This window comes from Mixophyes fleayi, chromosome 6 (genome assembly GCF_038048845.1).
Source record: "Mixophyes fleayi isolate aMixFle1 chromosome 6, aMixFle1.hap1, whole genome shotgun sequence".
NCBI classification, from domain to species: Eukaryota; Metazoa; Chordata; class Amphibia; order Anura; family Limnodynastidae; genus Mixophyes; species Mixophyes fleayi.
Genome location: NC_134407.1, coordinates 32077104 through 32101674, shown reverse-complemented (window position 1 = coordinate 32101674; position 24571 = coordinate 32077104). Strand labels below are relative to the sequence as shown.

At 44.1% G+C, this 24571-nt stretch overlaps 1 protein-coding gene across 1 annotated transcript in view; it reads left to right on the top strand.

Moving 5' to 3' along the window:
- LOC142160998 (opsin-VA-like) overlaps positions 1-24571 on the top strand; it is a 64485-nt gene that overhangs the window by 2520 nt on the left and 37394 nt on the right. The window lies entirely within an intron of this gene.

The following is a 24571-nucleotide window of genomic DNA, read 5'->3' as shown; positions in this document are numbered from 1 at the left end:
GTGCACGATTAGCAATCTGGTACTGGTATACAAAGTACTCCAAATGTCATGTATTATTTATGAAGTACTACGGCCCTATTTCATTTCAGAAATTCACTCCTGGTTGGCGTGTGTTCTTCCTCCACCTTCTGATCAGCTGTAACCTTCTAGGTCACTTGTTGCTCATCAGTGAATACCAGTCCCATCGTACAATGCAGGGATAGATGTCCAGTCTTGCAAAATAAGATTGGCTGGAGATCACTGTCGCTCCGCTGACGTTCAGTGAGATGTTCAGCCAGAAACTGCAGAATATCTTTACTTATTGACTTATTTAAAAACCCACTAGCATCAAAGTACCTAAAGATATGTGTAGCCAATAGCTATAGTAACATGCTGCCCTTACATCACAGAACCTGTATGACATATTGAGTCTATTGCTTTTGTAACTTGTAAATAAAATCAGTAAGGAAAATTAGGGGAGGAGAAGCCATTACTAGCCATGTGCGCTCATAAATATAAGAACAAACACTGTAACACTAATGCCACTGGTACTGAACATCATAAATCATTATAACAATTACTATGTAAACACCTCCATCACCATTTACCATTACCATTTATTTTTTTATATAGCGCCACTAATTCTGCAGCGCTGTACAGAGAACTCACTCACATCAGTTCCTGCCTTATTGGGGCTTACAGTCTAAATTCCCTAACACACACACACACACACACACACACACACACACACACACAAACAGACTAGGGTCAATTTGTTAGCAGCCAATTAACCTGCCAATATGTTTTTTTTGGAGTGTGGGAGCAAACCGGAGCACCCGGAGGAAACCCACGCAAACACGGGGAGAACATACAAACTCCACACAGATAAGGCAATGGTCGGGAATTGAACTCATGACCCCAATGCTGTAAGGCAGAAGTGCTAACCACTATGCCACCGTGCTGCCCCTCCCTTGTTTCTGTGGGACCTATTTCTGAAATATATTTTAACCCAAAATCATGTAGCCGTTTATGGCAAGTTTAAGTATCTGGGTGAATTATAAAAGAATGTGACTAACTTAGTGCTTAGTACGGCTGTTCTCCTAGATCTCTATGGTCCCTTAGTAATTATTGCTTGGCAATCACCAGACCATAACGTTCAACACTAAAGAAAACTTTAGGGAACCTAGGATGTGTGAGGGGATTGTACAGACCTCCCCCATTCTGGCACCTAGTGATTTAGAGGCACCCTTGTTTGAAATAAGGTGTCCCTTTAGTAGTTATTGTCTGGTGAAAACCGGACAATAATTCAATACACAGAAAGCCTCCCCAGATAGGGGAGGGTATAATGCCCACATCTCCCTCACTCTGGTGTACCCTCATTTGATGCGGTAGGTTGTCTAGTTTTCAAAACGGTATGTCTTGTTGGCCTATTCATATTGTTCATACACATTTTAGGCATTTTGTTCATTCAAGTGCAGATTTTATTTAGAAAAACTATGTGTAGAATCCTGCCGTTTTGGAAAGGTGGGTTGATGATAAAGCAAGAACCACAGAGGATTTGTTAGTGGTGTTTAGAAAAAGAAATAGATATTTGCTTTTAGTGCACTTTCTGGCAATTTCAATTAAAAAACAAATGGAATTTTCTAATAATTCCCAGTGTTCTGGAGAAAAGTCTAATTTCTGTGAGTACTGCACAAACAAATTACTGATATTGATGTTGGAATGTGACCAACTCATAAACTGCTGAAATAGGCTCGACAGCAAAGAGGTTAATGAGAATATAGCCTATTGTTTCACTTCAGACATCAATGAGACATTAGGCACCTAGAGATGGCTGCCTGCAGTTTTTTATTACCCACGGCTACACTTTCTACTAACCCCAAAGGTGAAGGCATAAAATCATCTTATGTCAACTTTCCACGGCCATAACACCAATTCTGGGGTTATTATTGTTTTCAGAGATTATAGATTACCTACCAACAGTCTGTAAATATTTTTTGACTATGTGCCTGATTCATTAAGAATCTTAACTTAAGAAACTTCTTATTTAAGTCTCCTGGACAAAACCATGTTACAATGCAAGGGGTGCAAATTAGTTTTCTGTTTTGCACTTAAGTTAAATACTGACTGTTTTTTCATGTAGCACACACATATCAACTTTACATTTCAGTGTACAAATAAGCTATCAAGTATTTGTGTGCTACATGAAAAAACAGTCAGTATTTAACTTATGTGCAAAACAGAAAACTAATTTGCACCCCTTGCAATGAAACATGGAGACTTTTGTCCAGGAGACTTAATTAAGAAGTTTCTTAAGTTAAGATCCTTAATGAATTAGGCCCTATATGTATGCAGAGCATAGTATCTTGTAGTATCCTATATTGTAATATCTTCTCTGATCTTAAAAATGATTTGATAAATACAGTCTCCGTATTAATTAGCTCCCAACAGTCCCAATTTCAGCAGGACAGTCCCGATTTTAGGGCTCTGTCCACTGTTCCGACTGGGGATATGTTTGTCCAGCAGGTGGGAATATTAGGGAAGGGGGGTATCAGTGGCGGAACTGCCACTGGGAACAAGCGAGCTGGGGGCCCCGTTTCCCTCCTCCCTGCTTCCCTGCATCTGGGCCCACAGCTCACTAATTCCCCCTCTGGGAGGTATGTAATGGGCAGCCTAGCAATTTACAGCACTGGGTAGCCCTCTTGGGGCATGGCCACGCCCTCATCGTGACGTGTCCACCCACCATTTTGCAGTGACCACACACCCTTTCCCGTTGGTGGGGACAGACATGTTGGGAGGTATGATGTTATTTAGAACAATGACTAAACTTATAAATGTATAACATGTGAACTTACTGCCTGTTGTTAGTAATTAGATCAGCACAGTATGTATCCAGTACATTTTTGCTTGAAAACAGCTCTCATTGTATTTTTTTACTGGTAAAATACTTTATCAATTGATAAATAATGTGGGTAGCTTGTTTGTATGTTTTTTCTCTGTGTTCTTTGGGTTTTATAGTGGTCTACATCACAAAACATCCCAGGAAAACTAAAGGACATCAAAAGTTGTAGATTTGCAGAGAGGGGGGAAAGGGGAGATATCAGAGAAGCTTTCAAGTATATCAAGGATTCTGACAAGGACTAAAACAATCCAAACAGTAAGAGAAGTATAGGAACAAGAGGACACACATTAACCTGAAGGCTAACAGGTTTATGTGAACGCTGAGGAAGAATTACTTCATATAAAGAGTACTGGAGAAGTGAAGGAGCCTTCCAGCAGTCAGGACCTGATTATCCAATAGGCGGCCTAGGCTACAGCCCACGGTGCGAGGTGCCTTCCAACAGACAGGACTTGTTTATCCAATAGGCTGACTAGACTGCAGCCTAGGGTGAAAAGCGCCTTCCAACAGACAGGACTTGTTTATCCAATAGGCTGACTAAGCTGAAGCCTAGTGTGCGAGGTACCTTCCAACAGACAGGACCTGATTAATCAATAGGCTGACTAAGCTGCAGCCTAGGGTATAAGGTGCCTTCCAACAGACAGGACCTGATTAATCAATAGGCTGAATAGGCTGCAGCCTAGGGTGCAAAGCACCTTCCAACAGACAGGACCTGATTATTCAATAGGCTGACTAGGCTGCAGCCTAGGGTGCAAAGCCCCTTCCAACAGACAGGACCTGATTATTCAATAGGCTCACTAGGCTGCAGCCGAAGGTGTGTGGCACCTTCCAACAGACAGGACTTGTTTATCCAATAGGCTGACTAGGCTGCAGTCTACAGTGTGAGGCGCCTTCCAACAGACAGGACCTGATTATCCAGTAGGCTGACTAAGCTGCAGCCTACGGTGCGAGGCTTGAGGGGAGATGTATAAACTGAAATTAATTTAAAAAAAAAAAGAATAGCTGTTCTCCAAAGCAAAAAGAAAACTTGAATGGAAAATGTAGTGAAGTACTCTCATCGTAAAGGCTGAAGACAATGAGTGTTCCGTGGGCCGGCGCTTGAGGATAAGCGGGTAGGAGAGACAAGGATGGCGACAGGTGCTGACGCGACAGTCCCCTCCACTTCTTCACCCTCTGTAGCGCTCGGTTATGCCTCCGTTCTACTATACAGTTCTGATTTTAATGATAATGAAATGAGTGACGAAATTGCTGTTAAAAGTGGGCCAAGTGATTCTTCTTTGCCATCAATTTCTATATGTTCCTATATGTTTCTCAAAGGTGCTCCGGTTGGCTCCAACAGTTTAAAAATATACAGGTAGGTTTATTTTTTCTGACTAGATTGGCCCTAGTTTATGTACCTGTGATTGAGAAATTAGTTCTGTTGGGTCAGGTACCAATGTGAATTAATTAGCATGCTGTATACAGTACTACATAATATGTGGTGGCTATATAAATAAAATGAAAATATTAATCTGTGATTACAACCTGTATAATATTTTAGGTAAGTAGGTGATGAGTTGGGATAAACAAATAGAGCATATCTTCATGCAATGCAGCAAGCGTGTTTAAAATGATTGTCCATTAAGGAATTTGGCAAGGGAAGCACATTTAAGATGAGGGAAAGTGTTTTAACAAAAGGTCATGCTCTGAAGCTGGAGGTATAAGTCTTAGGGGAAATAGGATAGTGCTGTTTCATGAAACTACTGTACAGACACAGTCAGGGGAATAGGTAGAGCTTGAAATAGACAAAATGCTTTCGTGAAAGTAACAGCATTCCAATATTCTGTTTGTTGAAGAGGGAAAATGATCTAATTAATCAAGTCAGTCATGATTATCTGCTCTTTCTCAATGAAATGATAATTTACAATAGTAACTTTGTGGAAGCAGTGTCTTCATCTCTAAGTCTATTCTAGAACTGATTTTTTGTATTATTTGTACACTGTTGTTCACTTGTTGCTCTTTAGAAATCATAATTCTTTATAAACTCATACTTGCTCACTTTCCCAGAATGTCTGCGAGACTCCCAAATTCCGAATAGGTTTCCCGAACAATCTCCTGTATCCTGCCCACTTTGCCCATGGTGATATAATGCAATTGCAGGGGGGTGAATTTGCTGTAGCACCCCCCCCCCTCCTACTCAATACTTCATCTCCACTCCAGGATCTCTTGGAGGTGAGAAAATAAATTTGGCAAGTATCCATAAACTCCTTAGGATTTTATACACAGATGTCGGATTGTATATTTAGTATATAGGACACAGGGAAAACTGGGAAATTTCATGGGCATTTGTTTTGATTTCTTTGCATAAAACAATAAAGTAGCATATATTTTTAAAAGACGGAAAATATTTTCACATTAATTTTACAATTTTACATGCATAGACATTAAACCATCAAAATAGCTCAGCATCAGGGCCGGAGGAACCTGGTAAGCGGAATTCCATTCCTAAGAGGCGCGTCCCCACCTGCCTTCCCCGCTTCTCCCCAGGCCCAGCAAAAACAAAAGAATCGCCAGCGCCCTCCTCTCTGGTCCATTCTCACTAACAGTGTACAGCCATGGGCAAAAGTTTTGAGAATGACACAAGTATTAGTTTTCACAAAGTTTACGGCTTCAGTGTTTTTAGAACTTTTTTGTCAGATGTTGCTATAGTATAATGAAGTAAAATTACAAGCATTGCATAAGTGTCAAAGGCTTTTATTGACAATTACATTAAGTTTAAGCAGAGAGTCAATATTTGCAGTGTTAACCCTTCTTTTTGAAGCCCTCTGCAACTTGTCTTGGCATGCTGTCAATCAACTTCTGGACCACACACTGATTGATGGCCGCCCATTCTTGCCTAATCAATGTTTGGAGTTTGTCAGAATTTGTGGGTTTTTGTCTGTCCACCCGCTTCTTGAGGACTGACCACAAGTTCTCAATGGGATTAAGGTTTAGGGAGTTTCCTGGCCATGAACCCAAAATTTCAATGTTTTGATTCCCGAGCCACTTAGTTATCACTTTTGCCTTATGGCAAGGTGCTCCATCATGCTGGAAAGGCATTACTTGTCACCAAACTGTTCTTAGATGTTCTTAGATGGTTGGAAGAAGTTGCTCTTGGAGGAAGTTTTGGTACCATTCTTTATTCATTCTGGCTGTGTGCTTTACTGGTGGCATGACACAGGGCTGATGGTAGCGTTCACCTTTCCTTCTCTGGACAAACATTTTTCCAGATGCCTTAAACAGCATGTACCTTGCACCAGGGGACGAGGATCTGCAATCAATTCACCTCTTGGCAGGTGTATCAGCGGTTGTCTCAACCTCCATATAAGTCGCTAGTATGTAAACATGCCTTTATTGTACTTGTCCTACACTTGCCAGTAACAGTAAGATGTGTATAGGGGAGGGACTTGCAATTATGCATTTTTTTCAGTGCATGTGCTACACAAAAATGTATATATTGCACAAAAAATACTTGCGTCCTACTGAACCCCTGAAAGTGTAATTTACATATATCTAACGATAAATTGGTAGTTTTATAAGCATATCATATTAATTCACTGAAATTACAGAATATGAATTGAACAAAATATCTAACATCAATGAAGTAGACTCTCATAGCTGTCCATCAACAATTTCAGATACCGTATTCTAATATGCTTAGCCAAATGAGCATACAAACTAATAATAATTTTTATTTTTAGTGTCCAAGACTCTGGTCATGAAACATTGCCCTATACTGTATATCAAAGCAAAACATGGGCAATGTCATGAGCAGAGCGTTGGGTTATGTATATAAAAAATACAGGTACACAGGAGGTACCGCAATGTGATTTATTTCCTTCAAACATATGGAGCAAATATTTTGCCCAGTAATCTACCCATCTTTACCTGAATACATAGATTTTATTGTCTCAAGGACCTAAAGGAGTTTAAATCTGGTTCTTACTGTTTTATAGTCAGTGCTCTTACATACTGAGCCACTTGTTGTATACAAGGATATAAGGATCATTGTATTTAAAGCAGTTTTCCCAGTTAATCAGTCAGCTTGCTCTGACCTGCTGCTTCCCATTAGTGTAGCCCCGTAGTTTTTCCCGGCTCCTCTCTTTCTATGTTACACAACCTGCAATTGGTCCGCTCGGTCACATCCTCCGTAGCTTCACAAGTTCCCGCCTACGAGGAGAGCAGTGGGTAGGGCGATTGTTTTCACACTACAGGAGAATGCTGCTTTAACATATCATGAATTATATTGGGGCAAAGAACAGAATTAACTCTTGTGCAAAATAACAAAGGTAAAGTGCAGTGGAAATTAAATAACCCTACATAGTATTTACATATGTAACTAAAATCAGGCAAAATCCCAACTATAATACTTAACAGCCACAATGAAATGGTTAGGAAAATACTTTAAAGCATCTTTTCTGACTTAGAATGTAGAGCAGGTAAACATGACTTCATTCTAACGACCTCTCAGTGACCTTATCACTTATTTAGTACAGACATATATGGCTGAGCTTAGATAAGCATCCTTATCTTTTTCTAATTTCAAGGGTATGGACTTAATTGGAGAATGCTGTGTTCTTTCTCTGCATTACAAAATGCCCAAAAGGGTAGCGCTATAAAGTATACATGCGGAATTTTCAGTATAATCTTGGCTAGCCGCTTCACATCTCTCCTTCCTTTTTATCATTCGTGGTACTAATGAATGGTGTTAGACATGGGATTACGTAGCATGTAGAGGTCACAGCTAGGGCCGGATCTTGCAGCTTTCAGCACTTCCTACCACTGCTGCCCCTATTCGTACATCACTGCATCTAGGAACAATATGAGTTTATTTAGAACTTATTATTACTACATTCAGTGTTACCTAAAAATTAAGGGCTCAATTTATAATAGGAGAAGAGCCATAAATCCAATGAAAAACAGGCAATAACTATCTCCAGGTATCACCAGCAGCCTCCTGCTATAACTACCCCATGAAAAGAATGAGCCTCTTTAAGAAGGGCAGCAATGGAGCCTGTACCTACTCAATCCACTGATTACAGCACAGTGTGTATGTGTCACCTGGCAATGTTGGGTCACGCATGCACAGAAGGAGCCTCGACTGGTCAGCAAAGCGGTAAGTCTCTGCCAGTCAGTGTCACCGGGGAGCCGAGAACCGCTCAGCCGCCCAGGTGACCTTCTATTGATACATAGCAGTGGCAGAAGATTTTTTATTGCTGCAAGATACAGTGATAGAAAATCTCTTCTATCAGTGCTATTTGTTAACTAGACCCCTTAATTACAATAGGGACATTTGTACACGTAAATACTCAGTTGCAAAGTTAACTTAAATAAGAAAAGATACTAAACATACCGGTCCAAGATGTAGTTTCATCTTTGCTTTTAGGGAACGTTGGAAGAAATGTTTGCCAGCTCTCCGTAGTTTGCATCCTGTTTTACATATAGAAAAGGGAAAGTCACTGCTGTAAAAAGTGAAGTGATGAATACCAACATGGATAACAGCTGTATGATACTGTGTAAGATGTGTATGATCCACCACTGCTAATAGTTTCTTTCTCACTTTCATCTATTCCCGGAAGATTATTCATTAACTCTCAACTCAAATTATAGTGTCTTCTTCTTTTATTCCTTATTAGAATATGCTGTCTGGTCCACGTCACTCATTATCAGATCGTACAGTCTTTTCTGCCGTTCGCTTTGTACATCAAGGCTTTTGCTGTCATATCGCATATATCTTCTATAAGTTCAGTCTAACTCTGCTTAATCAGAGATGTTTTTGTTAACAACTTTAGTTCTTGTGACACTTCACGTTTCATCTATAACTTTTACATACACTACAATGAGTATTATATATATTATATTGTAGTCATCACTGACTCAATTTCCTAAATGTATATTTTGCAGTTCTCCTGTTACAAGCCTAATATGCAGTCTTTCTTTAATTACCTCAGCCGCTTTTCCTTTCAGTTTCTTTTCTTTATTTCCCTCTCAAGCAGCTCTCAGTGTCATGTTCCTCTATCGCTCTCTCTACGTTGCTCAGAGTGCTTCTAACTTTTTCTTCTTGCTAACTGCTACAGAACCCTTGTTCTACACAAGCCTTTTCCTCTCTCTATTCAACCAAGCATCTGACAAAGCTATAAGAAAGGCAAGTCAGATGCTTGGTTGCATAGGGAGAGGAATCAGTAGCAGAAAGAAAGAAGTAATAATGGCACTGTATAGGTCATTGGTACGGCCTCATCTAGAATACTGTGTTCAGTTCTGGAGGCCATATCTCCAGAAGGATATAAATACATTAGAGACTGTACAAAGAAAGGCAACTAAAATGGTGCATGGCCTACAGCACTAAACTTACCCAGAAAGACTAAAATAAATACTTATTAAGTATAGTTTGGAGCAGAGAAGAGAAAGAGGGGCCATGATAGAAACTTTTAAATATAACCAAGGTTTTAACTAGGGATGAGCGCGCTCGGATTTCTGAAATCCGAGCCCACCCGAACGTTGCGGATCCGAGTCGGATCCGAGACAGATCCGGGTATTGGCGCCAAATTCAAAAGTGAAACTGAGGCTCTGACTCATAATCCCGTTGTCGGATCTCGCGATACTCGGATCCTATAAATTCCCCGCTAGTCGCCGCCATCTTCACTCGGGCATTGATCAGGGTAGAGGGAGGGTGTGTTAGGTGGTCCTCTGTGCTGTTTAGTTCTGTGCTGTTTAGTTCTGTGCTGTTTAGTTCTGTGCTGTTTAGTTCTGTGCTGTTTAGTTCTGTGCTGTTTAGTGCTGTGCTGTGCTGTGCTGTGCTGTGCTGTTTAGTGCTGTGCTGTGCTGTGCTGTGCTGTGTTCTGCAGTATCAGTCCAGTGGTGCTGTGTGCTGTGCTCTGTCCTTCTGAGGTCAGTGGTGCTGCTGGGTCCTGTGCTGTGTCCTGTTCAGTCCAGTGGTGCTGTGTCCTGTGCTCTGTGCTTCTAAGGGCATAGTTATTTCCCCACTATTCCCAAGTTTTTAAAAAATAAAAAAAAAGTAAAAAATAATAAAAAATTTAAAAAAAAATAAATATATAATAATTATAACCAAATTTGCAAAACCAATCCAGCATTATAAGTCCATTGGTACTGCAATATTACCAAGTTCACACATTCTGCAGTATCAGTCCAGTGGTGCTGTGTCCTGTGCTCTGTCCTGCTGAGTTCCGTAGTGCTGCTGGGTCCTGTGCCGTGTCCTGTTCAGTCCAGTGGTGCTGTGTCCTGTGCTCTGTGCTTCTAAGGGCATAGTTATTTCCCCACTATTCCCAAGTTTTTAAAAAATAAAAAAAAAGTAAAAAATAATAAAAAATTAAAAAAAAAAAAAAAATATAATAATTATAACCAAATTTGCAAAACCAATCCAGCATTATAAGTCCATTGGTACTGCAATATTACCAAGTTCACACATTCTGCAGTATCAGTCCAGTGGTGCTGTGTCCTGTGCTCTGTCCTGCTGAGTTCCGTAGTGCTGCTGGGTCCTGTGCCGTGTCCTGTTCAGTCCAGTGGTGCTGTGTCCTGTGATCTGTGCTTCTAAGGGCATAGTTATTTCCCCACTATTCCCAAGTTTTTAAAAAATAAAAAAAAAGTAAAAAATAATAAAAAATTAAAAAAAAAAAAAATATATAATAATTATAACCAAATTTGCAAAACCAATCCAGCATTATAAGTCCATTGGTACTGCAATATTACCAAGTTCACACATTCTGCAGTATCAGTCCAGTGGTGCTGTGTCCTGTGCTCTGTCCTGCTGAGTTCCGTAGTGCTGCTGGGTCCTGTGCCGTGTCCTGTTCAGTCCAGTGGTGCTGTGTCCTGTGCTCTGTGCTTCTAAGGGCATAGTTATTTCCCCACTATTCCCAAGTTTTTTAAAAATAAAAAAAAAGTAAAAAAAAAAAAAAAAAAAAAAAATATATAATAATTATAACCAAATTTGCAAAACCAATCCAGCAGTATAAGTCCATTGGTACTGCAATATTACCAAGTTCACACATTCTGCAGTATCTTGTGCTACATATAATGGAGACCAAAAATTTGGAGGATAAAGTAGGGAAAGATCAAGACCCACTTCCTCCTAATGCTGAAGCTGCTGCCACTAGTCATGACATAGACGATGAAATGCCATCAACGTCGTCTTCCAAGCCCGATGCCCAATCTCGTACTACCGGGCATGTAAAATCCAAAAAGCCCAAGTTAAGAAAAAGTAGCAAAAAGAGAAACTTAAAATCATCTGAGGAGAAACGTAAAGTTGCCAATATGCCATTTACGACACGGAGTGGCAAGGAACGGCTTAGGCCCTGGCCCGTGTTCATGACTAGTGGTTCAGCTTCACCCACGGATCTTAGCCCTCCTCCTCCTCCCCCCCCTACAAAAAATTGAAGAGAGTTATGCTGTCAGCAACAAAACAGCAAACAACTCTGCCTTCTAAAGAGAAATTATCACAAATCCCCAAGGCGAGTCCAAGGGTGTTGGTGGTTGTCAAGCCTGACCTTCCCATCACTGTACGGGAAGAGGTGGCTCGGGAGGAGGCTATTGATGATGTAGCTGGCGCTGTGGAGGAACTTGATGATGAGGATGGTGATGTGGTTATTGTAAATGAGGCACCAGGGGGGGAAACAGCTGATGTCCATGGGATGAAAAAGCCCATCGTCATGCCTGGTCAGAAGACCAAAAAATGCACCTCTTCGGTCTGGAGTTATTTTTATCCAAATCCAGACAACCAATGTATGGCAATATGTAGCTTATGTAAAGCTCAAATAAGCAGGGGTAAGGATCTTGCCCACCTAGGAACATCCTCCCTTATACGTCACCTGAATAACCTTCATAGTTCAGTGGTTAGTTCAGGAACTGGGGCTAGGACCCTCATCGGTACAGGGACACCTAAATCCCGTGGTCCAGTTGGATACACACCAGCAACACCCTCCTCGTCAACTTCCTCCACAATCTCCATCAGATTCAGTCCTGCAGCCCAAGTCACCAGCCAGACTGAGTCCTCCTCAATACGGGATTCATCCGAGGAATCCTGCAGCGGTACGCCTACTACTGCCACTGCTGCTGTTGCTGCTGTTAGTCGGTCATCTTCCCAGAGGGGAAGTCGTAAGACCGCTAAGTCTTTCACCAAACAATTGACCGTCCAACAGTCGTTTGCCATGACCACCAAATACGATAGTAGTCACCCTATTGCAAAGCGTATAACTGCGGCTGTAACTGCAATGTTGGTGTTAGACGTGCGCCCGGTGTCCGCCATCAGTGGAGTGGGATTTAGAGGGTTGATGGAGGTATTGTGTCCCCGGTACCAAATCCCCTCGAGATTCCACTTCACTAGGCAGGCGATACCAAAAATGTACAGAGAAGTACGATCAAGTGTCCTCAGTGCTCTTAAAAATGCGGTTGTACCCACTGTCCACTTAACCACGGACATGTGGACAAGTGGTTCTGGGCAAACGAAGGACTATATGACTGTGACAGCCCACTGGGTAGATGCATCCCCTTCCGCAGCAACAGCAACAGCTGCATCAGTAGCAGCATCTACAAAATGGCTGCTCATGCAAAGGCAGGCAACATTGTGCATTACAGGCTTTAATAAGAGGCACAACGCTGACAACATATTAGAGAAAATGAGGGAAATTATCTCCCAGTGGCTTACCCCACTTAGACTCTCATGGGGATTTGTGGTGTCAGACAATGCCAGTAACATTGTGCGGGCATTAAATATGGGCAATTTCCAGCACGTCCCATGTTTTGCCCACACCATTAATTTGGTGGTGCAGCATTACCTCAAGAGTGACAGGGGTGTGCAGGAGATGCTTGCGGTGGCCCGCAAAATTGCTGGACACTTTCGGCATTCAGCCAGTGCCTACCGCAGACTAGAGGCACATCAAAAAAGCTTGAACCTGCCCTGCCATCACCTCAAACAAGAGGTTGTGACGCGCTGGAACTCCACCCTCTATATGCTGCAGAGGGTGGAGGAGCAGCAAAAGGCCATTCAGGCCTACACAGCCACCTACGACATAGGCAAAGGAGTGGGGATGCGCCTGAGTCAAGCGCAGTGGAGACTGATTTCCGTGTTGTGCAAGGTTCTGCAGCCATTTGAACTTGCCACACGAGAAGTCAGTTCCGACACTGCCAGCTTGAGTCAGGTCATTCCCCTGATCAGGCTGTTGCAGAAGCAGCTGGAGAAAGTGAGGGAGGAGCTGGTAAGCCATTGCGATTACAGCAAGCATGTAGCTCTTGTGGATGTAGCCCTTCGTACGCTTTGCCAGGATCCGAGGGTGGTCACTCTTTTAAAGTCAGAGGAATACATTCTGGCCACCGTGCTCGATCCTCGGTTTAAAGCGTATGTTGTGTCTCTGTTTCCGGCGGACACAAATCTACAGCGGTGCAAAGACCTGCTGGTCAGGAGATTGTCCTCTGAAGAGGACCGTGACATGCCAACAGCTCCACCCTCATTTTCTTCCACATCTATGGCTGCGAGGAAAAAGCTCAGTTTTCCCAAAAGAGGCACTGGCGGGGATGCTGATAACATCTGGTCCGGACTGAAGGACCTGCCAACCATTGCAGACATGTCTACTCTCGCTGCATTGGATGCTGTCACAATTGAAAAAATTGTGGAGGATTACTTTGCTGACACCATCCAAGTAGACATGTCAGACAGTCCATATTGTTACTGGCAGGAAAAAAAGGCAGTTTGGAAGCCCCTGTACAAACTGGCTCTATTTTACCTGAGTTGTCCCCCCTCCAGTGTGTACTCGGAAAGAGTTTTTAGTGCAGCGGGGAACCTGGTCAGTGAGCGGCGAAGGAGGTTGCTTCCTCACAACATTGAAAAAATGATGTTTATAAAAATGAATAATCAATTCCTCAATGAAGTACAGCACTGCCCTCCAGATACTACAGAGGGACCTGTGGTTGTGGAGTCCAGCGGGGACGAATTGATAATGTGTGATGAGGAGGAAGTACACACTGTAGGGGGAGAGGAATCAGAGGTTGAGGATGAGGACGACATCTTGCCTCAGTAGAGCCTGTTTAGTCTGTACAGGGAGAGATGAATAGCTTTTTTGGTGTGGGGGCCCAAACAAACCAATCATTTCAGTCAAAGTTGTTTGGTAGGCCCTGTCGCTGAAATGATTGGTTTGTTAAAGTGTGCATGTCCTATTTCAACAACAGACCTCTCAACTGCAGCTCATCCCTCCTCTGCGGGGATAATGTCTCCTGTGCTCTGACACGTCACTCTGTGTACTCTCAGCCTCAGGATCTGACATTACAGCTACCATGCCTCTTGTAGCAGCCCTCACTCCAGGGCCTCTTCCATGTGCAGTGTCCCCCTCTCTCTTGGGTTCACTATAGTGGCATGGAGTTCTCCCCCTCATCCAGGGCACACATTCCTTGCCCTGGCTCAGTCACCACGCTCAGACTTCCAGGCAATGCTGGGGGAGCCTGGGAGCTTCCACCCCAGGTCCCCAGCTACAACTCTCCTCTCCTGTGTCTTCTCTCTCTTTCTGACACTTTAAAGATCGTGCCTTTAAATGAAAAAGTCAGTCTTCATTGCACGACTATGTGCAAGTGCAACAGGGACATTTTTTTGGGTTTACAAAGTCAAACAATAACACTACGACCCTGTCTGTCTGGGGTCTGTCAATGACGAATTGTCTGGAGCATGTTTGGAGGAGGTATTGTGGCCCCGGTATCAAATTGGGTACCGGGGCCACCCCACTATGCAGTCCAGATACTTGTTTGGTGGAATTCCGACACATGGAGGGTTTTTTAATTATATTGTGGCCTCGGTACCAAATTGTGTACCGGGGCCACCACACTACGCAGTCAAGATACTTGTTTGGTGGAATTCAGACCAGTTGAGGGTTTTATTATTATATTGTGTGGACCACTCTATCTATACCACACTACAACTCTATACCACTCTATTTCCTACTTTAATTCTATTTAATTCTATTTCCTACTTTAATTCTATTACTAATTAATTAACATAAAGAGGAACAAAAAAAACCAATTTTACCAAAAGTATAATATGACTTAGACTTACAAACACTACACTTGAAAGATCGTGCCTTTAAATGAAAAAGTCAGTCTTCATTGCACGACTATGTGCAAGTGCAACAGGGACATTTTTTTGGGTTTACAAAGTCAAACAATAACACTACGACCCTGTCTGTCTGGGGTCTGTCAATGACGAATTGTCTGGAGCATGTTTGGAGGAGGTATTGTGGCCCCGGTATCAAATTGGGTACCGGGGCCACCCCACTATGCAGTCCAGATACTTGTTTGGTGGAATTCCGACACATGGAGGGTTTTTTAATTATATTGTGGCCTCGGTACCAAATTGTGTACCGGGGCCACCACACTACGCAGTCAAGATACTTGTTTGGTGGAATTCAGACCAGTTGAGGGTTTTATTATTATATTGTGTGGACCACTCTATCTATACCACACTACAACTCTATACCACTCTATTTCCTACTTTAATTCTATTTAATTCTATTTCCTACTTTAATTCTATTACTAATTAATTAACATAAAGAGGAACAAAAAAAACCAATTTTACCAAAAGTATAATATGACTTAGACTTACAAACACTACACTTGAAAGATCGTGCCTTTAAATGAAAAAGTAAGTCTTCATTGCACGACTATGTGCAACAGGGACAGTTTTTTTCTTTACAAAGTCAACTAATAACACTTGGACCCTGTCTGTCTTTAACATACTTGATGGGATCTCAATGACGAATTGTCTGTAGCATGTTTGGAGGAGGTATTGTGGCCCCGGTATCAAGTTGGGTACCGGGGCCACCCCACTACGCAGTCCAGATACTTGTTTGGTGGAATTCTGACACGTGGAGGGTGTATTTATTTTATTGTGGCCCCGGTATCAAATTGGGTACCGGGGCCACCCTACTACGCAGTCCAGATACTTGTTTGGTGGAATTCTGACACGTGGAGGGTGTATTTATTTTATTGTGGCCCCGGTATCAAATTGGGTACCGGGGCCACCCCACTACGCAGTCCAGATACTTGTTTGGTAGAATTCTGACACGTGGAGGGTTTTTTAATTATATTGTGGCCTCGGTACCAAATTGTGTACCGGGGCCACCACACTACGCAGTCAAGATAGATAGATGCGTATCATAGATAAAGTACATTCAGTGGTGTGGGGCAAATTGAAAAATATTCAAAATGCACTGACATTATCAAAAACAAGAGGTTGTCACACGCTAAAACTCCAACATGTATATGATGGAGAGGATGGAGGAGCAGCCGTATGTGTAGTGTAATGCAGACCTGTTGAAGGTTTTTTATATATTTTATTGTGGTGCCCAGTGCCCACTCCTCTAGGCAGTCCAGGTACATTTATTGGTGCGATTCATAAAAGTTCAGGGTTTTTAATATATTGTGGTGACCCACTCCTCTACGCAGTCCAGGTACATTTTGTCACTCACCGGACCGTGAGTGCCTCTTCCCGGACATTTAGGAACCGTGGCCGTCCACCATCCTGAGGGTCTGCGCATGCGCAGCCCTTTTCTATACTTCAGTGTATACCCCTTTAACTTAATTGGCAGATCAGGCAACCTCCCTATATTAAGCACCTGTGGTCACTACCACGTTGCCTGATCTTGGAGTCTCATTCCTCATGAGTCTCTGAAGGTGTTCCTGTATTACTCGTTTATTCAGCGCTGCTGATTCCTGTGGTTTCCTAACCACTTCTACTACTGTGGTTCCATACCACTTCTACCATCAACTGTATCATCATGACTGTTTGCTGATTCCTATCCGCTGCCTCCGTGCACTACAGTCTTCTACACCACTTCAACGTTATTTTATATTTAAGTGACTGTTTACTCATTGCTATCCGTTGCCTCCGTGCACTCCAGCTTTTACCTCACTCACCTGCTTCTCATCAAGTCTGTTTGCTGATTTCTATCCGCTGCCTCCGTGCACTACAGTCTCCTGCTGGCAACTCGCCTGTGTTCATCATCGTGACTGCCAGCTGACTACTATCCGCTGCCTCCGTGCACTACAGCCTCCTGCTTGCAACTCGCCTGTGTTCATCATCGTGACTGCCAGCTGACTACTATCCGCTGCCTCCGTGCACTACAGTCTCCTGCTTGCAACTCGTCTGTGTTCAACATCGTGACTGCCAGCTGATTACTATCCGCTGCCTCCGTGCACTACAGTCTCATCTCATCTTTGCTGTGCCTTCCTCGAGACTGCCGCTTTTATTACCATCTGCTACACTTCGTGATCTACAGCTCCTGCCCTGCGCTGCACTCCTGTTTCCCATCGCTGTTGGTTCCTGTGGTTGCTACTGGTTACCTCCGTGTGCCGCTGAGTCCTGCCGCTGTGGTCAGCGCTATCGTCCATCTCCTGCTGATCCACTCTCCACGCCTTCACGTGTTCCACTGGTCTCTACCCTCCTGTCAGCATTGGATTTGTATCTCTTCTACTACCCTCTGCTGGATCATCTCCATTCTCCTGGGTTTCCTATGAGTCCAGTTCCACGTGTTGCTGACTCCTGTGGATTCGTGTCCCTGTCGGTCTACTCACCTGTGCGCTGCACCTGCTAGACCGCTGCTTCTCCTATCCAGGGACTTCCTATCCAGTCGGCCTCCAGCCGCTCAGGTACCGCTGCAATCCCATATGACTGCTACTGCTGAACCACGGTATGCATACTTCTCATTGACTGTGCTGTGTATTGCATATCTTGCTGGACTGTGTTTGGTTCTCTCTGGAGTCTGCTATCCGCTGAGTCTATTGCCATCATTGACTGTGTTATCATTGTGCTGGACTACTTCAAGAGACTTTCTAGATTGCAGACCTGATCAGTCATTTCCATATATATATATCTATATTGTGCATATTACTGTGGATCGTGTATAAGGTGCCTGTGTATATCCTGTGTTGCAGTCTTCCCCCGTGCACCTCCTCACATATATATTCAGTGGTACAACTTGCTGATGTCAGACCACTGATCCCTGTTTCCGGTATCACCTGTTCCATTATCCTTTCACATTGCAGTGGTACAACTTGCTACCGCAGACCACTGACTACCTGGATACCTCCACTTGGATTCCATTCCTTCACTCAGACAGCGGTACAACTTGCTACCCGCAGACCGCTGACTCTCATCACCTCCTTGTTTCTGTTGGACATTCCTCCTCACTATAGCAGTGGTACAACTTGCTATCGCAGACCACTGACTACCTTCACGTGTCCTTGTCCATACAGTTCCTTGTGTATCATTACCTCATTATTACCAGTGTTGCTAGTCATAGACTTTCCTGAGCATCTCATCGGCCATCATTTCATGTTCCGTGATCACCCAGCTACCAGAGTACCCTATTACCATCTACATTGCTCTGGTAAGCCTACCATCTGGTGATCCCTGGGTAAAGACTCCTAGTGCCCGTGACAGTAAGATCAGGCCATGACAGACCCAGATGTGGAACCTACCGCCAAAGAGATGCTGCAACATCTGGTTAGCCGTGTGGAGCAACAGGATGCCCGCCAACAGCTGTTACTTCAGTGTTATCAGTCATTAACCTCCCAAGGAACATCTGGACAGACTGTGACAGCTACTACTGAAGCTCCTGTGCTTTCCTCCGTTTCCCCATTGCCATCCCAGGTGTCTATAGCTTCCACGCTTCACCTGCCTACTCCGTCAAAGTACGATGGAGACCCCAAAACTTGTAGGGGTTTCCTTAACCAATGTTCAGTCCATTTTGAGCTCCAACCTCAAAATTTTTCTACCCATCGTTCCAGAGTGGCCTATCTTATCTCTTTGTTTTCAGGACAAGCCCTGGCTTGGGCCTCCCCTCTGTGGGAGAGGAACGATCCAATATTACAAGATAGTGCCAAATTCATTTCTACATTCCGAAGTGTGTTCGATGAACCAGGTCGTGTGACCTCCGCTGCTTCCAGCATCCTCCGTCTGCGACAAGGATCTCATACTGTAGGCCAGTACGTCATTCAATTTAGGATCTTAGCCTCTGAACTTCAGTGGAACACTGAAGCCCTAGTTGCCGCCTTCTGGCAGGGGCTTTCCGATAAAATTAAAGATGCACTGACTACCCAAGAGCTTCCTTCGTCACTTGAAGATTTGATCTCTCTATGCCATCGTGTTGATATGAGATTTCGTGAAAGAGAGGCTGAGAAAACGACTTCTGCTAAAGCACCTTTTCGCTCTAACCCTCAATTTCGTCCAGTGTCACCCGCTGTGATTCCCATGGAGATTGGACGTTCCAAGTTATCTTCTGAGGAGAGGAAACGAAGAGTCAAGAATAGACTCTGTATCTATTGTGCTGATTCCACTCATGTCCTCAGCTCCTGCCCTAAGAGATCGGGAAATGCCAGGCCCTAACTAGTTCTGGAGAGGTGAAGTTAGGGTCCCTGGAGTCCTCTCCATCGTCTATGAAATCTAAAGTCTGCGCTTTTGATGTGACTATTTCCTTTGCTACCAAGACCTTTGAGTCACAGGCATTGATTGATTCCGGAGCAGCAGGAAATTTTATTTCCAAATCGTTAGTTAATCAATGGTCTCTACCAATGATTACCTTAAAAACTCCCATTACTGTGACGGCTATCGATGGATCACGTCTCATCAACGGTCTCATCACCCAGAGTACGTCTCCAGTAACCCTTCAGATTGGTGCTCTGCATCATGAAGAGATATCGTTTTTAATTCTTCCTGTTACGACAAGTCCGATTGTCCTAGGCCTTCCATGGCTTCAGTGTCACTCTCCCCAGATTGACTGGCGCACCCCTCAAGTCACGTCTTGGGGGCCTGAATGTCACCATCATTGCCTTTCCCAAGTCATTCCTCTCAAGGTACAGCAAGCTTCCATTTCAGCTATTTCACCGGGACTCCCTCCTCAATATGCTTCATTTACCGATGTTTTTGATAAAGCTCAGTCTGAACGTCTTCCTCCTCATCGTTCTTGGGATTGTCCGATTGATCTTCTTCCTGGCAAGACTCCTCCCAGAGGCCGGGTCTATCCACTCTCGTTACCTGAAACTCAAGCTACATCTGAATATATACGGGAGAACCTCCAGCGTGGGTTCATTCGACCTTCCACCTCGCCCGCTGGAGCTGGGTTCTTCTTTGTCAAAAAGAAGGATGGATCATTACGCCCTTGTATAGATTTTCGTGGACTCAATGCCATTACTATCAAGAACCGGTATCCCATTCCGTTGATCACTGAGCTATTTGACCGCATCAAGGGAGCCCGTATTTTTACTAAGTTGGATCTTCGTGGTGCTTACAATTTAATCAGAATCCGTTCCGGTGACGAATGGAAGACGGCGTTTAACACCAGAGACGGGCATTACGAATATCTGGTAATGCCTTTCGGGCTATGTAATGCCCCAGCTGTTTTTCAGGGCTTCATTAATGAGATTTTTCGGGACTTATTATATGTATGTGTCGTCGTTTACCTGGACGACATATTGATTTTTTCACAGGACCTGCCTTCTCACCACCAACATGTGGCAGAAGTCCTCTCCAGGCTACGGAAAAATTCATTGTTCTGTAAATTAGAAAAATGTTCATTCGAATTACCCCAGATTCCATTCTTGGGGTATATTGTTTCCGGAGTTGGTCTGAAGATGGATCCTGACAAAGTAAATGCTGTACTACATTGGCCCCAGCCAACTACTCTTCGTGCCATCCAGCGTTTTTTAGGTTTTGCCAATTACTATAGACGCTTCATTCAAGATTTTTCTTCCATTGCATCTCCTATTGTGGCCCTGACTCGTAAAGGGGCTAATCCTAAGCAATGGTCTACTGAGGCTATTCAAGCCTTTCAAACATTAAAAGAGTCCTTCTCTTCGGCTCCAATCCTTCGTCAGCCTGATGTGACACTCCCTTTTTTCCTAGAAGTAGATGCCTCTAATGTGGGCTTAGGAGCTATTCTCTCCCAACGCTCGGAACAGCAAAAATTCCACCCTTGTGCCTTCTATTCTCGGGGTCTCCTACCCGCAGAGAAGAATTATACCATCGGAGACAAGGAATTACTGGCTATCAAAGCCGCATTAGAGGAATGGAGATACTTGTTGGAGGGAGCTCGCCATCCGGTGACGATCTTCACGGATCATAAGAACTTGTCATATCTCCAGTCTGCCCAATGCTTGAACCCTCGTCAAGCAAGATGGTCTCTTTTCTTTTCCCGTTTTGAATTAATAATTACCTTCAAACCAGCTGCCAAGAACAAAAAAGCTGATGCCTTATCTAGAGCCTTTGCTACGTCCTCTGATATAGAAGAGGTTTCCAACCATACCATTCTAGACCCCAAATGTATCTCACTGGCTGCTTCATCCACCAAAACGCTACCATTTGGGAAGACCCTCGTGCCTTCTACTCTAAGGAGGAAAATCCTTTCGTGGTTCCATGCCTCTCGTTTTTCTGGACACGCCGGTGAACACAAGACTTTTGAGATCCTCTCTCGAAGTTACTGGTGGCCTTCAATGAGGAGAGACGTCAAAGAGTTCATTGCTTCCTGTGAATTATGTTCGCAATTCAAATCCTCCCGCAGAACCCCAGCAGGGTTGCTGCGACCACTACCCATTCCGTCCAAACCATGGACCCATATTAGTATGGATTTCGTTACTGACTTACCACCTAGTAAGAACCATAACACTATTTGGGTGGTAGTGGACAGATTTTCGAAGATGGCTCATTTCATCCCTCTGTCTGGTTTGCCTTCCTCGTCTATCCTGGCTGAACATTTCATTAAAGAGATCTTCCGTATCCATGGATGTCCATCTGAGATTGTGTCTGATAGAGGAGTACAATTCGTGTCCAGATTCTGGCGAGCCCTTTGTAAAACCTTGGGCATACGATTAGCACTCTCATCTTCTTACCATCCACAATCCAATGGACAAACCGAACGTGTCAATCAAGATCTTGAGACTTTTATAAGGATATTTTCATCAGCCAATCAAGACAACTGGGTAGAGTTACTCCCTTGGGCTGAGTTCGCCCATAACAACATGTACCATGAGTCATCATCCAAAACTCCATTCTTTGTGGTTTACGGTCACCATCCGTCTTTTCCGGAATTTCCTGCCCTCCCGCCCACCCAAGTTCCTGCGGTGGAGACTGTTTGTCAGACCTTTAAAAATATCTGGTCTCAGGTTAGAACCTGTTTAAAGAAGACATCTGTCAAATATAAATCTTTCGCTGATAAGAAGAGGCGGGCTATTCCACCACTAAAAATTGGAGATCGTGTCTGGTTATCCACAAAAAATATTCGTTTGAAGGTTCCATCCATGAAATTCGCCCCTCGTTTTATTGGTCCATATAGGATCATTCAAGTTATCAATCCAGTATGTGTGAAACTCCTTCTTCCTAAGAGTCTTCGGATTTCTAATGCCTTCCATGTATCTTTGCTCAAACCTCTTATTATCAACCGTTTTTCAACTCCTCCCTCAGCTCCGCAGCCAGTTCAAGTCCATCAGGAGGAGGATTTTGAGATTACCGAGGTACTAGATGCAAAAATTTCGCGAGGAGTCCTCCACTTCCTCGTTCATTGGAAGGGCTTTGGTCCTGAGGAGCGCTCTTGGATCAAAGCTGAAGATCTTAATGCTCCTGCCCTTTTGAAGAAGTTTTACTCCAAAAATCCGGACAAGCCCGGTTCCAGGCGTTCTGTGCCCACCTTTAAAAGGGGGGGTACTGTCACTCACCGGACCGTGAGTGCCTCTTCCCGGACATTTAGGAACCGTGGCCGTCCACCATCCTGAGGGTCTGCGCATGCGCAGCCCTTTTCTATACTTCAGTGTATACCCCTTTAACTTAATTGGCAGATCAGGCAACCTCCCTATATTAAGCACCTGTGGTCACTACCACGTTGCCTGATCTTGGAGTCTCATTCCTCATGAGTCTCTGAAGGTGTTCCTGTATTACTCGTTTATTCAGCGCTGCTGATTCCTGTGGTTTCCTAACCACTTCTACTACTGTGGTTCCATACCACTTCTACCATCAACTGTATCATCATGACTGTTTGCTGATTCCTATCCGCTGCCTCCGTGCACTACAGTCTTCTACACCACTTCAACGTTATTTTATATTTAAGTGACTGTTTACTCATTGCTATCCGTTGCCTCCGTGCACTCCAGCTTTTACCTCACTCACCTGCTTCTCATCAAGTCTGTTTGCTGATTTCTATCCGCTGCCTCCGTGCACTACAGTCTCCTGCTGGCAACTCGCCTGTGTTCATCATCGTGACTGCCAGCTGACTACTATCCGCTGCCTCCGTGCACTACAGCCTCCTGCTTGCAACTCGCCTGTGTTCATCATCGTGACTGCCAGCTGACTACTATCCGCTGCCTCCGTGCACTACAGTCTCCTGCTTGCAACTCGTCTGTGTTCAACATCGTGACTGCCAGCTGATTACTATCCGCTGCCTCCGTGCACTACAGTCTCATCTCATCTTTGCTGTGCCTTCCTCGAGACTGCCGCTTTTATTACCATCTGCTACACTTCGTGATCTACAGCTCCTGCCCTGCGCTGCACTCCTGTTTCCCATCGCTGTTGGTTCCTGTGGTTGCTACTGGTTACCTCCGTGTGCCGCTGAGTCCTGCCGCTGTGGTCAGCGCTATCGTCCATCTCCTGCTGATCCACTCTCCACGCCTTCACGTGTTCCACTGGTCTCTACCCTCCTGTCAGCATTGGATTTGTATCTCTTCTACTACCCTCTGCTGGATCATCTCCATTCTCCTGGGTTTCCTATGAGTCCAGTTCCACGTGTTGCTGACTCCTGTGGATTCGTGTCCCTGTCGGTCTACTCACCTGTGCGCTGCACCTGCTAGACCGCTGCTTCTCCTATCCAGGGACTTCCTATCCAGTCAGCCTCCAGCCGCTCAGGTACCGCTGCAATCCCATCTGACTGCTACTGCTGAACCACGGTATGCATACTTCTCATTGACTGTGCTGTGTATTGCATATCTTGCTGGACTGTGTTTGGTTCTCTCTGGAGTCTGCTATCCGCTGAGTCTATTGCCATCATTGACTGTGTTATCATTGTGCTGGACTACTTCAAGAGACTTTCTAGATTGCAGACCTGATCAGTCATTTCCATATATATATATCTATATTGTGCATATTACTGTGGATCGTGTATAAGGTGCCTGTGTATATCCTGTGTTGCAGTCTTCCCCCGTGCACCTCCTCACATATATATTCAGTGGTACAACTTGCTGATGTCAGACCACTGATCCCTGTTTCCGGTATCACCTGTTCCATTATCCTTTCACATTGCAGTGGTACAACTTGCTACCGCAGACCACTGACTACCTGGATACCTCCACTTGGATTCCATTCCTTCACTCAGACAGCGGTACAACTTGCTACCCGCAGACCGCTGACTCTCATCACCTCCTTGTTTCTGTTGGACATTCCACCTCACTATAGCAGTGGTACAACTTGCTATCGCAGACCACTGACTACCTTCACGTGTCCTTGTCCATACAGTTCCTTGTGTATCATTACCTCATTATTACCAGTGTTGCTAGTCATAGACTTTCCTGAGCATCTCATCGGCCATCATTTCATGTTCCGTGATCACCCAGCTACCAGAGTACCCTATTACCATCTACATTGCTCTGGTAAGCCTACCATCTGGTGATCCCTGGGTAAAGACTCCTAGTGCCCGTGACACATTT